We start from the raw sequence: 15,413 nt of genomic DNA, 5'->3' as shown, positions 1-15,413 counted from the left end.
TTAAAAGCTTTTAAAACATCTTCACTAGAAATTAAAGGTTATATAAGTCTTCTAAAAATCTTTATAAAAAGGAAATAAAATTATGTCATTGAACAATTTTTCTTTTTAATTGGGCAAGGGGGATGTCATGAAATCAGGTAATAACAGGTAATCACAAGTACAAAAGTACTTTTATCTTTTCCTTCAAAATCTTCCATCTCAAGGCCCAGATTGCCTTGTGCTTTGCAAGTTGCTATAAATGAGATGGTACCTGGAGTACAATAAGTTTTCCTTTATTGTATGAAATACAAATTCACAAAGTGGCTTCTTCCCCTGAAATAGTCAACACACTTGGAGAATCTATCTCAGTAATTATGTTTAGTTCTTAAATTATTAGTTACTAGTTCTGCATTATTATTTTTGTCAACAAAAACATTTTTGGATATTTTCTTACTATTTCAGAAAAAACAGTAGTGTGGTTTTAAAACCCAGGCCTGGCCAAAAAGTGACTATGGGAAAGCTACATTTCTGACATGATAGTCTCTTCACCCCTAGTACCTTCCCTACAAACACCAGGAACAACTTTTGATTTATTTATTTACTTAATTTAAAAAAGGCACCTTGTTATAAACTTGTTAGAGTGCTGAGTTGTAATCAGGAAGGTTTGGATTCAAACACTGTCTTTGATACTTAGTAGCTCTGTTGTCTGTCTCTCCCATTGTGTTATATTGTAAACTCTTTTGACAAAGGCAGGACTGTCTTTTGACTCTTTTTGTATCCTTAGCACTTAGCACAGGTACCAGCATAAAATACGTCCTTAATAGATGTTTATGATTAAATGAAATAGCCTATTGGTCTCAGTTTCCTTGTCTGTAAAATAGGGCTACCAATACTGCACCTAGAGTACTTATCTCAGATGATTATTATTAGTCTTAAAAGAGATTGTGTTTGCAAAATGCTTTACAAATGTTAAAGCACTATTTAAATTTTAGTTATGATTTTAGACCCATCCTTCTGGGCTGCCCTAGTGAATAAAATATTTTATTTTACCTACACAAATAAAAACAATTTAACAGAATTGTCTTGAAAGGTAACAAACTCAGACCCTTGAGGGCCCAGATTTTAGTTTTTGTCTTTACATCCCGCATACTTAGAACAATGCTTTGGACATAGTAGTGTTTAATGAATGCTTATGAAAAGAAAAATCAAAGAGACTTTTCTCTCTCATAATAATAATATATAAAAACTTTAGAAGTTTAGTTAATAGAAATGCTTAAGAAAAAAGGCTAAGGTAATGTTATAGTCATGGAATCTCAGAGTTTAAAGGACTTTGAGTAATTAATTTTTTTTTCACTTAAACTAATGTCAGACCACAATCTGCCATTCCATATACTTTAAAGTTGACATTTGTGTAGGACTTTGCATTGATAAAAACTTTTGACCCATGATTCACCAGTATGGCTACTTCCTTTAACAATGTAGGTAGCAAATCACCTAGGTCTTCTCTCCCTTTCCCACTGCCACCAGTGTTTCTTACTCATGTCCTCCCATATATCCTTTATAGGTGATATTTGCAGTGTAAAGAAGGCTTTCTTCTAGGATTTTTAACACTCTGTGGATACAAGTGTAACATTCAGGGTGCTTTTTTTATACTTTTATATCATTAGCCTACCTCTTTGCTGATCATAGATTCCCAAGGTGGTATTTTTTATGTCACTTCATAATAACAACAGATGGCATTTATATAGTACTTTAAGGTTTGCAAAGCACTTTTTATATGTTAACTCATTTGATCCTCACAACCACCCTGCTTGAATGAAAAGTATCAAATGGTTATTCTTGCCATCAATATGGACTACATAATTATTTCATTAAATTTCATTGTATTAGATTCAGCAATCATTTTAACTGCTTGAGATCTTTTTGGATCCCTTCTTTGCCATTCCACACATCAGCTATTTATTTCGGCTTTGTGCCATTTTCAAAAGAATAATCATGTCTGGAAAGTAATTTTTTAAAATGTTAACTCTGTAGGGCCAAGGACACATTCATGAGACACTTGGCTAGAGACCTTTTAAGATTTTGTCCACGAGGGTAGTATGACAAATTTCATTAAATGCTTTGATAAATTCTAGGTATGCTATCTGTTTAACATTACATCTTATTAGTCTTTGAAGCCTGTCCTAAAAAGAAATCAGATTATCTGACATCACCTACCTATAATGAAGCCATGCTAGTTAATAGTGATCAACATTTCTCTATCTAAATGCTCATATGACTATCATAATGGTAATAAATTCTCCCATTTCTCAAGGATTTAAGGCAAATTCACCAAACTTGAGGCTTCAAAATCCACCCCTTTCCTTTTAAAAGCAGGAAAAGTTGAATTTCTTTCTTTTTAACATTTTCATTGATCTTTTGTTTTCATATCAGCTACACTTCCTGGTGTATCATTCCATATCTCCTCCCATAAGCATTACTCCTCATGATATAGAATTATAAAAAAGAAAAAAAAGTAATAACATCTAAACTAATCAACACATCAACCACTCTGACATTTGAGGTAGTATTTCACATCCTTAATCCCTCACCTCTGCCAAGAAGGGAGAGAGGTATATTCTTTGGGGCAAAGCTTAGTCATTATAATTTCACAGAATTCAGTTTTTTTTTGTTCTTTCTATTTAAATTGTATTCATTGTGTACATTGAGAAATTTTCTCCATTTCCTTAGCTTCTGACATGTTCTCCATGACTTTTCAAAGATATTGTCAATGGCTCAGCAATCACATACGCCAATTCTTTCTCCATGTGCTTACTTCAATTCATTGGCACTGCTATGTACTCTTTTATTATCTCCTGACATATTTAATTTTAACTTCTTATTATCAATTTTTGTCCTATCCTTCCCAGTTGGGAAAGCATTCTCCTCAGGAAGAAAAAGTGAAGCTAAACAAAAGGTATGTACCACAGAATCACAAATTTGGCAAAGACCACTATGGTCCTCTGGTCCAGCCTACACAAGAATCTCCACCTGTCATCCAGTGATTGAATGAAAACTTCAAGTCAGGAAGAAATCCACAATGTCCCAAAGGAGCCCATTCCACTTTTGGGTAGCTCTAATTGTTAGGAAGTTTTTCCTTACATCAAGTCAATTTCTTTTTTTGTACCTTTCTCCCCATCTCTTCAAGTTCTGCACTCAAGAATTAAGCAGAAGAAATCTGTCATCTGTCATGTTAGTTATTCCTCATCAATTTGATAATTATGCCATCTATACCTGTATTTGTAGTTCTGTCTTCTTTCTATCATCTGTGACTTTTGTGCTATTTCCCAAACAAAGCAGTCTTATATTTTTTCCTCAACATCAGTACCCTTCCTTTTTTATTTTTAGAATTCATTGCTAACCTTAGCTTATCTTCAGCTTTCATGCTATGGACACTATTTTTACAGGACTAGGCCACCCTTTTTCGTTCATCTTCTATCACCTACTTTCATTCATAAAGAACTAGAATAGGATAGAAACTAGATTTGTGATTTTAATGATCTTGGAAAGTTTTGGATGAGAAAACTCCAACTTATGTTGATGCATGCTCTGTGACTGTTAGTCTTGGGTATTGCTTATGAAAATGAGAAGTCAAGTGACTTCCCTAGGGTTCCACAACCAGTATATGGACAAAACAGGACTTGAACCCACATGTTCTTGACTCTGAGGCCAACTCTTTATCCACTATGTGATGATGCTTCTCTGTCCATGTTTTTAAAAAATCTTAGTTGGTCAATGAGTGAATTCATACCATCCTCTTTAGATAGCTTCCCTTTTTTGTTCCCTTTGGAATCATTTGTTTTTGGTGTTATTAGAATTCTATTCTTAATAGGTTTCTATTCCTCCATCTCTGACTGATCTGAGTATACCTCTTCAGTTTACACACTTCTCAGTGACATTGCAGCACCCAGGAATTTGTTAAATGTGCAGACATTTGATAACATCAAGTAATCATGCAAAGCACACATGCTAAGATTATCAACAAGTAAGATTCTCTGTGTCTTATTGTTGACTCTACTGATCACAAGGAAAATCTCATTTAATGAAATATGGCAATTTGTTGTTATTTTTCTTCCAATTAGGATTATATCACCAACTTACTCTACTATCACTGATGGTTTTTTACTATTGTTTGTTACATTATCTTTTATGCAGTGGGTTTTCTATGATATATCGTTTATATGATATACTCAGAAAAGATGCTAATTTTACAATAATTGACAACAAACATCAACATACCTTAGTGAAGTTCTAACAGAAATGGTATTGATTCTTTCTTTGGTGAGCAAAATTAGCTTTAATTTACATAGTTGCCATAATATTATTGTAATCTTTTATGCTTAATATTAATCATTCATCTTTTATAAATTAAAAAGTATGTTATTTTATAGAAAGTCTTGAAAATAGAACTTTATAACTGCTCCTGAGATAAGGCTGTTTAAAATAGTGTCTTAATTCTGAATATTATGACTAAACAGAGGGTCATCATAGTCTTCATATAGTTTTTTAACTTTTAACTCTTAAGTTTTAACACCTAAGGTTGTTAGGTATACTCAGTATATTAAGTATATTGAAGATGACCTGTAAGTGGAATTTAAAGGCATGTTGAATTTCTCCTTTATAGCTAATCTGATCTTTAATTTTGCTAGCCATAGGATACAGTTTACATTTGTAGAAGCTAGCAATTATTCACGTATCCTAGCATATATTATGTACAACGGTATAATTTAATTTTCATAAACTTGAAAAATGTTTCTAGATACAATTTACTTCTTTGTTACTTCTAGAAAAGCTACAACCTGTATTATTCTGGTTAACAACTACACAAAGACTTCATGAACACTCTATATTGTGAAATTTAAAACCAAACAATGAAGATATTACAATTAGACATCTACAGTTATAGAGTACATGAGATTATAATACAAGGGCAGGACTTTCTCAATGCGTCAAACATTCTTGATTTTCTCAAGGAGAGAACTCCTTTCACTGATGCAGATCTCAAGCCATATAGATTTTTATAGACGATTTTAGTGAGACTCTGGGTATTAAAAGTTCAACAGCCTGGGACCGACCTGATGATAAACCTCTGCAAGCTCTACCTAGTTTGGTCCTCACAATATAGGCAGATGGTGAATACTTTAATCCTTTCCAACTTTCTACTATCTGACCCAAAGTTCTTGCTGTAAGCTGAGCCTCTGCTTCCCATTTGGTCCGCAGAAGAGGAGCTGAAGGGCTTAACGTTCACAAGTCTGCTTTCTAAGGACTCTACCCTTCCACAGGAGGTGATCTCCAAAGAGAAGAACAATGATCATGTATCTGACAAGCAGGTGACACCAGAACAAGTGAGAGTCAGTGATGTTGCTAGGAATTTAAACCCAGGAGAGGAGTTCCTTTTCTCAGAAGGAGTTGCACAAGAATGGAACAAGAAACCTTGAATCCCTGAGTGAATCCAGAGTTCTTGATGCCTCAAAAGCTGTCTAGTAGAGTCAGGTTGGTGTACATCCTCACCTACTAAGTGCTGTACAATGTTTTAAAGGCCCAGCCAAGCTTGTCTTTGCAAGTCTGGTGACCAAGTGAGACTACTGCAAAAGTCAAAAGTCTTTATGAGATAAAAGAAAAAGAGCTTGAAAGGTAAGGGGAATAACCTTCATATGCAAAATAGAAATTCTCCACCTTATGCTTGAATACCTTAAATGCATATGAAGAAGCCAGAAAGATAACAAACCTGTTTCCTGAACACAGACTATATTCACACAATTGTCCCTAGTCACTTATCTATACATGATTCCCAAAGGAATGGGGGAGGTGAAAAATACTGACCACCCTAGGGAATCGTGGCTGTTCACAGAAAGAAGGGGCTTTTGAGCAGAAATAATTTTTTGAAGAGGCATGGCTTTCCTAACTCCTGCCCAGAAGCGACTACTGACCCCAGAGCTGAGGATCTCAGGAAGTCAAAGGGAAGAACCTTCTGTTGATGGTAAGATTAATGCTATTGCCTTAGCTCAAAGAGATTTTGTAGCATTTACACCTGAAAAAACTTCAGTCTCCATTCAGCCCAGCCAATGGCTAAAGGAAGAAACAGACTACAGCTACCAATTGGAGAGTTATCAAGAGCAAGCTCTGGAGACTGCAACATCAGCTCTGTTCAGCAGATAACCAGCTACATAATGAAAAGGCAGCTTGCCTGGCTTGCCTGTCACTATCAAGTGGCCTTCCTGGCACTGTCCAGCAGCATCCTCCCAGCTCAGTCCAGCATCCATGGAGCCTGGTATGGAGCAAATACAAGTACCAAGTGATCTGCCTGGCTCATCCCAGCAGCACATTGTCCTGTCCAGCTGAGACATCGTATAACCTAGGAGGAGAAAGTCAAACTAAATAGTGGAACAACTCCTATTGAATTTCATGAGGACTTTCTGGAAAGATAAAGGACACCAAAGCCCTCTAATTCTATAACTGTATATAGCCTTAGCCATGTATATCCCCTACCTGTGTGCCTTCCTATCATTGTACTTGTATTGAGCTAATGTTAAGTAGGATAGACACCGGCAAGATAACCTTACAGGTAGTTCCTCCGGGAACCCCACTGGCTGGTGGCAAGATGAGTAAGCTCCAAAAGGGTATTATATTTGGTATAAAGAGATCTGAGATTCTTGCTCCAATTATTTCCATGAAACTGAGTATATTCTGCCCCTTCCCAATGGGAAGGTATTGCTTTATAAAACTGTCTTCATTGTCCTGCTCTAAGTGTGTGCTTTATCCATTCTCTGTTGTTTCAGGTCAAGGATTGAATCCCCACTGAAGATAGCTGGAGCCCTGAAAGGATGGCATTCTACTAGTAGGGAGATAGACAAATGAATTTATTTTCTTTGTGATTCCAAACACATTCTGAGTTCCAAATCCCTCCTGCCTTTCCTCCCCTCTCTCCTCCCTCCCCCCACTCCAAACAAAACAAAACAAAACAGAACTCCCTCACTTCCTAGGAACACGCTTTAGAGAATCTTTCTGAGGGCATTTATATCACCACTGGTCATCCTGGATTGCCTTCTTTTCCCAGAAGAGTGGATTGTCTTTTAGTTCTGAAATGACTGTACCCTCAGCACTTTCTTACTTTCTGTAATTAAGGCTTCTACCTTCCAAAGCACATGTGATCTTCTTTTGGAGTGAAGGAAATAGGGACTCTGGAGAAGACTGTGAGTAAGGGAAGACTGGGGCTATTGTTTGGAAGGAAGCCCTTTTGAAATCTTCAGCAGTGTCTAGGCCTAGAATAAGAACTACAGAACCTTCTAGTATCAGTTCTTTCATATTATTCTCAAGAATTCATGTTATTCTCAAGAATTAATTTTTCTGAGTTTTTTTTCCTGTATTTCAACACCTTTATTCTTCATTTTTAGTAAATGCTTTTAGGTTTTTTTTCCCCTAACATTTCACTCCCCTCCTCCCCTTGAATCCTTACCTCTATCAAGGATAAGCATAAACGTCACCCCCCATACAAACTTTTCTTAATTTTTTCTGTTGTTAGCACCTCATTACTTTGTATTTGATTAATATATCTGTTGTATTTACAAACCTGGGTACATGCTATGTTTCCCCAGCAGAATATAAACCCTTTGAGGACAGAGTCTGTTTTCTACTTTTATCATAGTATCTACCAAGTCTAACACAGTGTTCAACATATAAGTATATATTAAATATATGTTTGCAAATTGAATTATTGACTTTGGCACATTATACCCATTACTGGATTAGCCCAAGAGATCCCAGGGTCACCTCTGTGTCATAATGAGACACATGAAGGGGATTTACTGGAAAAGACATTAAAAAGAAAAATAATTTCATTATAAAAATTCTTTGTAGTCTGGTTCCAACTTTTCTTCCTAGACTGATTACACATTACTCCCATCATGTACTCATCAGCCCAGCTGTCTAAGAAACAGTATTTCATTGCCCACACACCTTAGATGTTCCATTTCTCAGAACCTCTAGATGTCAGATCAGATACCACCTCTTTTAAGGCATCTCTCTTAATGATCCCAATTGCTACTCCTCCCCCAATCATTGCATATTGATTTTGTATATATTCTGGATGTACTTATTTGTGAATGTATCCTATTCCCTTACTAGAATTTAAGTCTCTTTAGAGCAAGAACTGTCTTGATTTTGTATACAAATCTCTAATGCCTAGCAAAGTGCCTGGGACATAACGGAGGTTAAAAAAATGCTCATAAATAGCTCAATTGATGGATTAAAATATACATGTATGATACATAACAAGAAAATTATAATAAACTTCAAAGATAATCATTACTAATTTTCTAAAACTATATCCTCCACAATATAACAAGAGCCACATATAATTTCATTCTTGGTGGAGTATTAAAAAGCACCTTTGGATAAAGGCTTTTTCTCTGGTCACCTTTCTCTCTCTCTTGACAGAGTAGCCAAAATATTCCCTAGCAGAATATAAACCACTTGAGGACAGAGTCTGTCCAGAGACTTGGGAGCATTGATTTATAAGATCAGCAGCAAGATAGGGAGTCTGTCTCTCCCCACCCCACCCCAAGTTTCTGGGTCCAGAGGCAATGTAGGAAACCAGCTTCCTTAATACATTGGCAATGAGGTAATCACTCAAACTTGGAAAGGTCTTTTCACATTCATCCTCGAGGTTCAAAAGGGAGAGGCAGGAGCTCGAGGCACAACTGCCATTTTCTTCTCTCTCCCTTCTTCTCTCTGTCTCTTGAAATTTCTCATGACATGTTAACTTCTATTCTCTTGTGAGGTAGCTTTCAGTCTCTCCACCAGCTGTCCTGTAAATATTCCCATCACCCATTGTACTTTGCACAGACTTTTGGAAGGGATGAAATCCCCCATAAAATATTGTAAAACAAAACTATGTAACTAGAAATAGTTGTGGTTATTTTGTTGTTCTTAGTCCTTCCTTCTCGAAGGGGAACAATGACATCAGGAAGGTGATCTCATGACTTGCAAATGAACTGGATTTAAATGAGGCATGGTTGTGCAAAGTCACCAGCCTCACTCTGTCCCCAAAAGCCACCTGGGTCCAGTGGCAAGATATAGATTAGGATGACTGGAGATGGCCCTAGATGCAGTGGGAAACCTTGACCTTTTTAAACTAAAGTCTTTCCCAGGTCTAAGATTAGAAATAATAAGTATATGGAAAATGGTGGGGGGGGTGGGGCAAGGACTAGTAGTAGGCAATGAGATAATGCAGTGAATAGAGCATCGGACTTGGAATTGGGAAGACTTGAGTTGGAATCCTTTCTCTGACATATACTAGCTGTGTCACCTAGGGCAAGTCACTAACTTCCATCTGTTTCAGTTTCCTCATTTGTAAAATGGGGACAATAATAGCACTTAACTCTCAAGGTTTAAGTGCTGATCAATTGAAATAATGTTTGATAAAGTGCTCTGCAAACCTTAACTATTTGATTTTTTTTAAAAGTAGGCAGGAAGGATTTAAATATAAAATTCTGAATTAATAGTCACTAAAATTTTAATTCAAAAATTATAATTTAGTGAATTTATGTAGGATCTTAAATTTGGAGCTGGAAAGGACCTTAGAGGTCATCTAGTTCAGCTACCTTATTTTACAGATGAGGATACTGAGGTCAAGAGAAGTTAAGTATCTTACCCAAGTTCACATCAGTAGTAAGTGACAGATCTGGGATTTGAACCCTCATCCTCTGATCCCAAATCAGTTTCCTAAAGACCATGCTGCCTCTAATGCATCATTTTATACCTAGGTTTTACATAATTAATCTAATGAACAATCCCTGAGCTTCACTGAATTATCTGAGTCCTCTTTTTAAGAGATGCTGGCAATTTTTTTTTAAAGTAGGCTGAGATCTTTAAAAGAAGGTAATCCTCTTAAAAGTTTAAGTCCTTGTAATTCAGAGAATCTAGGCATCTGGACCTCCTCATTTCTCTATGAAGACACTGTGAATTGTCTTCTTTCCCTCATCCCAAAATATCTGCACTAGGTGCTTAGGGGATAGAGGGATAGGTTTGCCGAGAGACAGTGCAAAGTTGCAGGAAGGGAATGGGGTTGACTTTGCTCCTCTGCCAGTTTCCTAGAGACCAGATAAGCAATAATTTTCTTATAATTAACAGCAATTAGAGATTCTTTGGCTTGACAAACTCCTCTTTTAAAATACAAATATTTGAGGGTCAAGTGAGGTGACTTGGTGGGCAGTGATAGAAATGCAAAAAGAAAGAAAAGAGCAACAATAAAATATAAAGAAATTTTATAGTGAAGAAAACAAAAACATTCAGAAGGTAACAAAAATGGAAATTTTGTTACTATCTTGATAAATTTAATATAAAGTTTTAAAGCAAACTAAATGATGTTTGTGGTTTCATATATAGTCAGATTTTAAAATTCTTATTTATATATTGGAATGTTTGTGTGTGTTAATAATTATCAAATTGATGATAAAAATGAAAATTTTAATAAAATGAAAATATCTCTAGGGAAGTTTGAACCCAATATTAATCATTATTGTGGACCCAGACCCAATCTCTCCCTGTAGACTACTATCCTGGGATTCCAGGTCATGGGCCATTGTGATAGTGTTAGCATAAAGTCTCTACAAACACTTAGATTTTTACATTGTTCTCATATTCTAAACTTAAGTGATATCCATTCCTGTCTACAGGTAATAGATGTAGCCCTTCACTTATTAGTCTAATGTATTCCTAATATGAAGTTTTATCTCCCCCAATTAGCTATCAATGTTGAGTTCTAAGGCACACAGGGTAAACATGAGGAAACACCAGAGATGAAAGCATAGTTCATGTGGAAAGTAAATGGATGAAATCAGTTATGGAAATGGAATTATTTGGTGTCAGTCAAGTAGTATTTATCAAATACCTACTATATGCCAAACACTATGCTAAGTACTGTGGACCCAAAGAAAGGCAAAACAAACAAACAAAAACCAGTCCCCACTCTCAAGGATACCAAGGCAGAGTGAACTTAAACATGTAGGTAGCTGAATCTCAAGAAACCATATTGGTTCAGGTAGTCATCTGGTAGTGGATGGTCTACTAGTGTTAGTGGTTGTAGGATTTTATATAGATACATACAAAAAGAGCTGTATATTTTTTTTGCATATGCACCAATTTTCTGGCAAGCAGATAAAACAGTCAGTCAATCAATTAATATTTATTAAGTACTTACCATATGCTAGATACTGTGTTAATTGTTGGGGATACAAAAGGAAAAAAGAAAAAAAAAGAATAGACTACAAAGTAAAATCCAACCAAATGAACAAACAAACAAAAAACTAGCACCTATTTTCAAATAGCTCACAGTCCAGTGGGGGAAGACAACATGCAAATAACTACATAGTAATGAGATTTATGCATAATAAACTGGAGGTAATCTCAAGGGGAAGGCACTAAGATCAAAAGGGATTGGAATAAACTTCTTGCAGAAGATGAGACTTTAGCTGAGACTTGAAGGAAGCAAGGAAAGCTAGGAATGGGAGATGAGAAGTAAAAGTGTTCCAGGCAGGTGAGAGCCAGTAAGAATGCTTAGAATGAGGACATGGAGTGTCTAGTTAAAGGAACGGCAAGGAAGCTTAGTGTCACTGGATTGCGGTATATATGGAAGGGGAAGGGAAGATACTGAAAAGACCGAGAAAGCAGGAAGAGGCCTGGTTATTTAAAACACAACAACAACAAAAACAACAAAACTTTAAAAGTTAAACAAAGCATTTGCATTTTATCCAGGAGACTATAGGGAACCACTGCAACATATTGAACAAGGGGAGTAGAGTGATCAAACCTATGCTTTAGGAAGACCAATTTGACAGTCAAGTGGAGGATGGTTTGGAGTGGAGAAAGACTTAAGCATAGGGAGACCAAATGGTAGGCTGTTACAATAGTCCAGGTATAAAGTGGTGAGGGTCTGCCCCAGGGTGGCAGCAGTATCTAAGGAAGAGAAGGAGGCATATATAAGAGTTGTTATGAAAGTAAAATATAAAAGTTTTGACATCAAATTGAATATGGGAGCTGAGAGAGGGAGGAATGATGGATGACACCTAGATTTTGAGCCTGGGTGACTAGGAGAAGGGTGGTAACCTCAACAATGAAAAGTAAGTTTGGAAGAGGAGAAGGTACAGGGGAAAGATAATGTGTTCAGTTTTAGACATGTTGAGTTTAAGATGCCTACAGGACATTCAGTTTGAGATGTCTAATAAGCATCTGGAGATGCTATCCTGACAGTCAGGAGAGACATTAGGGCTGGACAAGTAGCTCTGACAGTCATCACCAAGAGATAATAATTGAAATCATAGGAACTGATGAGATCACTGAGTGAAATAGTGTAAAAGGAAAGAAAAAAGGGCCCAGGACATGGATTTGGGAGATCTCAGTGGTTAGCAAGTGTAATGTAGATGAATGTCCAGCAAAGGAGGCAGAGACAGATGGTCAAACATGTAGGAGCAGAACCAGGGTAAAACAGTGTCATAAGAACCTAGAGAAAAGAAAGTGTTAAGAAGTGGGTGATTGACAATGGTGAATGACTTAGAGACATCAAGAAGGATAATGACTGAGCCATTAAAAGATTATCAGTGACTTTGGAAAGATCAATTTCAGTGGAATGAGGAGATTGAAAGCCAGATTGAAAGAATAAGAGATTGAGAGGAAAGGAAGTGGAGGCCCTTAATATGGATGGCCTTCTCAAGGAGTTTAGCCACCAAAAAAAAAAAAAAAAAAGAAAAGATGTAGGATGGTGGCTAGTAAGGATGGATAGATCAAGTGAAGGTTTTTTGAGGATGGGGGAGACATGGGCATGTTTATAGGCAACAGGAAAGCAATTGGTAGACAGGGAGAAAATGAAGAAGAGAGTAGAGATGATAGAGGGGACAGTCTGATGGAGAAGAAAGGATGGAATGGGATCATTTGCATATGTGAGGGGATTTGCCTTGCCAAAGAGAAAAACCATGACTTCATGTGAAATAGTGAAAGAATAGATACCGATGAAAGGAATCTGAGTGATCTAAGATGAGAAACGGGAAAAGAGAGAGCTTTTGGTGAATGGCCTCAATTTTCTCAGTCTTCATTCTTCTTGACTTCTCTGTAGCCTTTGACAATGTTGATCACCATCTTTTCTTTGATGTTCTCCTCTCACTAGGTCACCACTCTCTCCTGGCTATCCTCCTACTTACTTGACTACTCTACAGTGTCCTTTGATGGATCCTCAACCAGGTCCATGCCCTTTGTCCTGCCGGTTCTGTGCAGCGTGTTGTCTTCTCCCTATATACTCTCTCACTTGGTGATCTCAACAGCTCCTGTGGATTTAATTATCATCTGTCTGCTAATGATTCTCAAATCTACCTATCCTTCCCTAATCTCTCTGCTGATCTCTAGTCTTGTATCTTTAACTGCCTTCTAGAAATTTTGAATTGGAGGGAGAGTAAACATCTTAAACTCAAAATGTGTAAATTGAACTTATCATCTTTCCCCCTAAACATTCCCCACCTCCAAACTTCCATTGGGGTATTACATTCTCTCAGCCCAAGAGGCTCTCAAATTAGGTGTTGTGCTCAATCCCTCACTATCTCTCATGCCCCCCACCCAATATCTAATCTGTTTCCAAGGCCTGTCCAGTTCACCTTCTCTGTTCTTCAAGTTCAACGTCTCTCCAATATGCTTCTTCTCTCCTCTGATATTGTCATGCTTCTGGTATAGGCCCTCATATCAGGCTTGGACTGCTGCAATAGACTGCTAGTGAGTCTGCTTACTCCAAGTCTCTCCCCACTCCAATCCCTCCCTCATTCAGCCACCAAAGTGTAGGTTCGACCATGTCATACCCCTACTCAATAAACTCCAGTAACTTATTATCTCCAGGATCAAATGCGAAATCCTTTGTTTCTCATTCAAAGCCCTTCATAACCTAGCACTCTCCCTCCTGCACCTGCCCTGATCTTTCCATTTTTCTCACACTGATTTTCCACTATATATTCTTTGACACCAATCTTCTTTTTTTTAGGCAATTGGGGTTAAGTGACTTGCCCAGGGTCACACAGCTAGTAAGTGTCAAGTGTTTGGTCTGAGGCTGGATTTGAACTCAGGTCCTCCTGCCTCCAAGGCCGGTGCTCTATCCACTGCTCCACCTAGCTGCCCCACACAAAAACCTTCTTGTTCTTATACAAATATTACATTTCATCTTTAACCTCCCTGCATTTTCTTTGGCTCTTTCCTATGCATGGAATGTTCTCCCTCCTCATCTCCACTTCCTGACTTTCCTGGCTTCCTTCAAATCCCAAAATAAAATCCCTTCTTTTACAAGAAATCTTTCTTGATTCCCCTTTAATTCAATTGTCTTTCTGCTGCTGATTATTTCCAGTTTATCCCGTATATAGCTTGTTTGTACATAATTGTTTTTATGTTGACTCCCCCATTAAACTGTGAACTCACAAAAAAAAAGCAAGGTCTGTCTTTTGCCTGCCTTTATATCCCCACCACTTAGCACAGTGACTGACACATTGCTGGTGCTTATAAACATTTATTGACTGACTGATGTCCAATCAGTTATCAAATCTAGCTATTCCCACCTCCATAATATCTTTTACACTAACCCCCTTCTTTCCATCCATAAGGCCAACACCCTAGTTCTAAGTTCCCAATTCTTCTTCCTGTCTCTGGACATTCCCCAATCCAATCCATCCTCCACACAACTATCAAAGTCGTTTTCCTAAAGCCATAGCTCTGATACTGTCACTCCCCTACTCACTAAACTCCAGAAACTCCCTATTACCTATAAGATCAAATTTAATCTTCTGTCTTTGACACTTAAGGCACTTTAAAACATGGTCTCATCTAACCTTTATAGCTTTACCACATATTACTCCCTGACACACATGCTATGATCTAGTCAAACTGATCTTACCCTGGGAAAGTTCATTACTTGCCTTCAGGTTTTTACATTGACTTTCACCATGCCTAGAACATACTACTCCTTTTCCTCCTTTACCACTCACAGTCTAGAGCTTCTTTCTAGGCTGAGCTCAAGCTGAAAAGTCATGATACCTTTTTTGATCACCCAGAATCTAAGTGCCTTCCCCATCCCCAATTTGTCTTCCATCAATTTTGTATCTATCTTGTAAATAGTTATATATGCACATGTTTCTCCCCTAGCTAGATGGTAAGCTTTTTGAGGGTGGAAACTATTTTACTTTTTCTTTTTCAGAATCCTTAGCACCTAGCTAGGTGGAACACAGTCAGCACTTAATAGATGCTTATTGGTTGATAGAAAGTGTGTATGTATGCATACAAAATCATATGTGAGAAAAGATAGCTTTTTTGTGGCAACATTATTTTTTTTACAGTCAATTACAGTGAACCAATTCAGCACACCAAGGCTCTGC

Source organism: Vombatus ursinus, unplaced genomic scaffold, assembly GCF_900497805.2.
Source record: "Vombatus ursinus unplaced genomic scaffold, bare-nosed wombat genome assembly UNPS02014812.1, whole genome shotgun sequence".
Taxonomy (NCBI): domain Eukaryota; kingdom Metazoa; phylum Chordata; class Mammalia; order Diprotodontia; family Vombatidae; genus Vombatus; species Vombatus ursinus.
The sequence above is the reverse complement of the archived record's forward strand: the minus strand, read 5'-3'. Positions refer to the sequence as shown.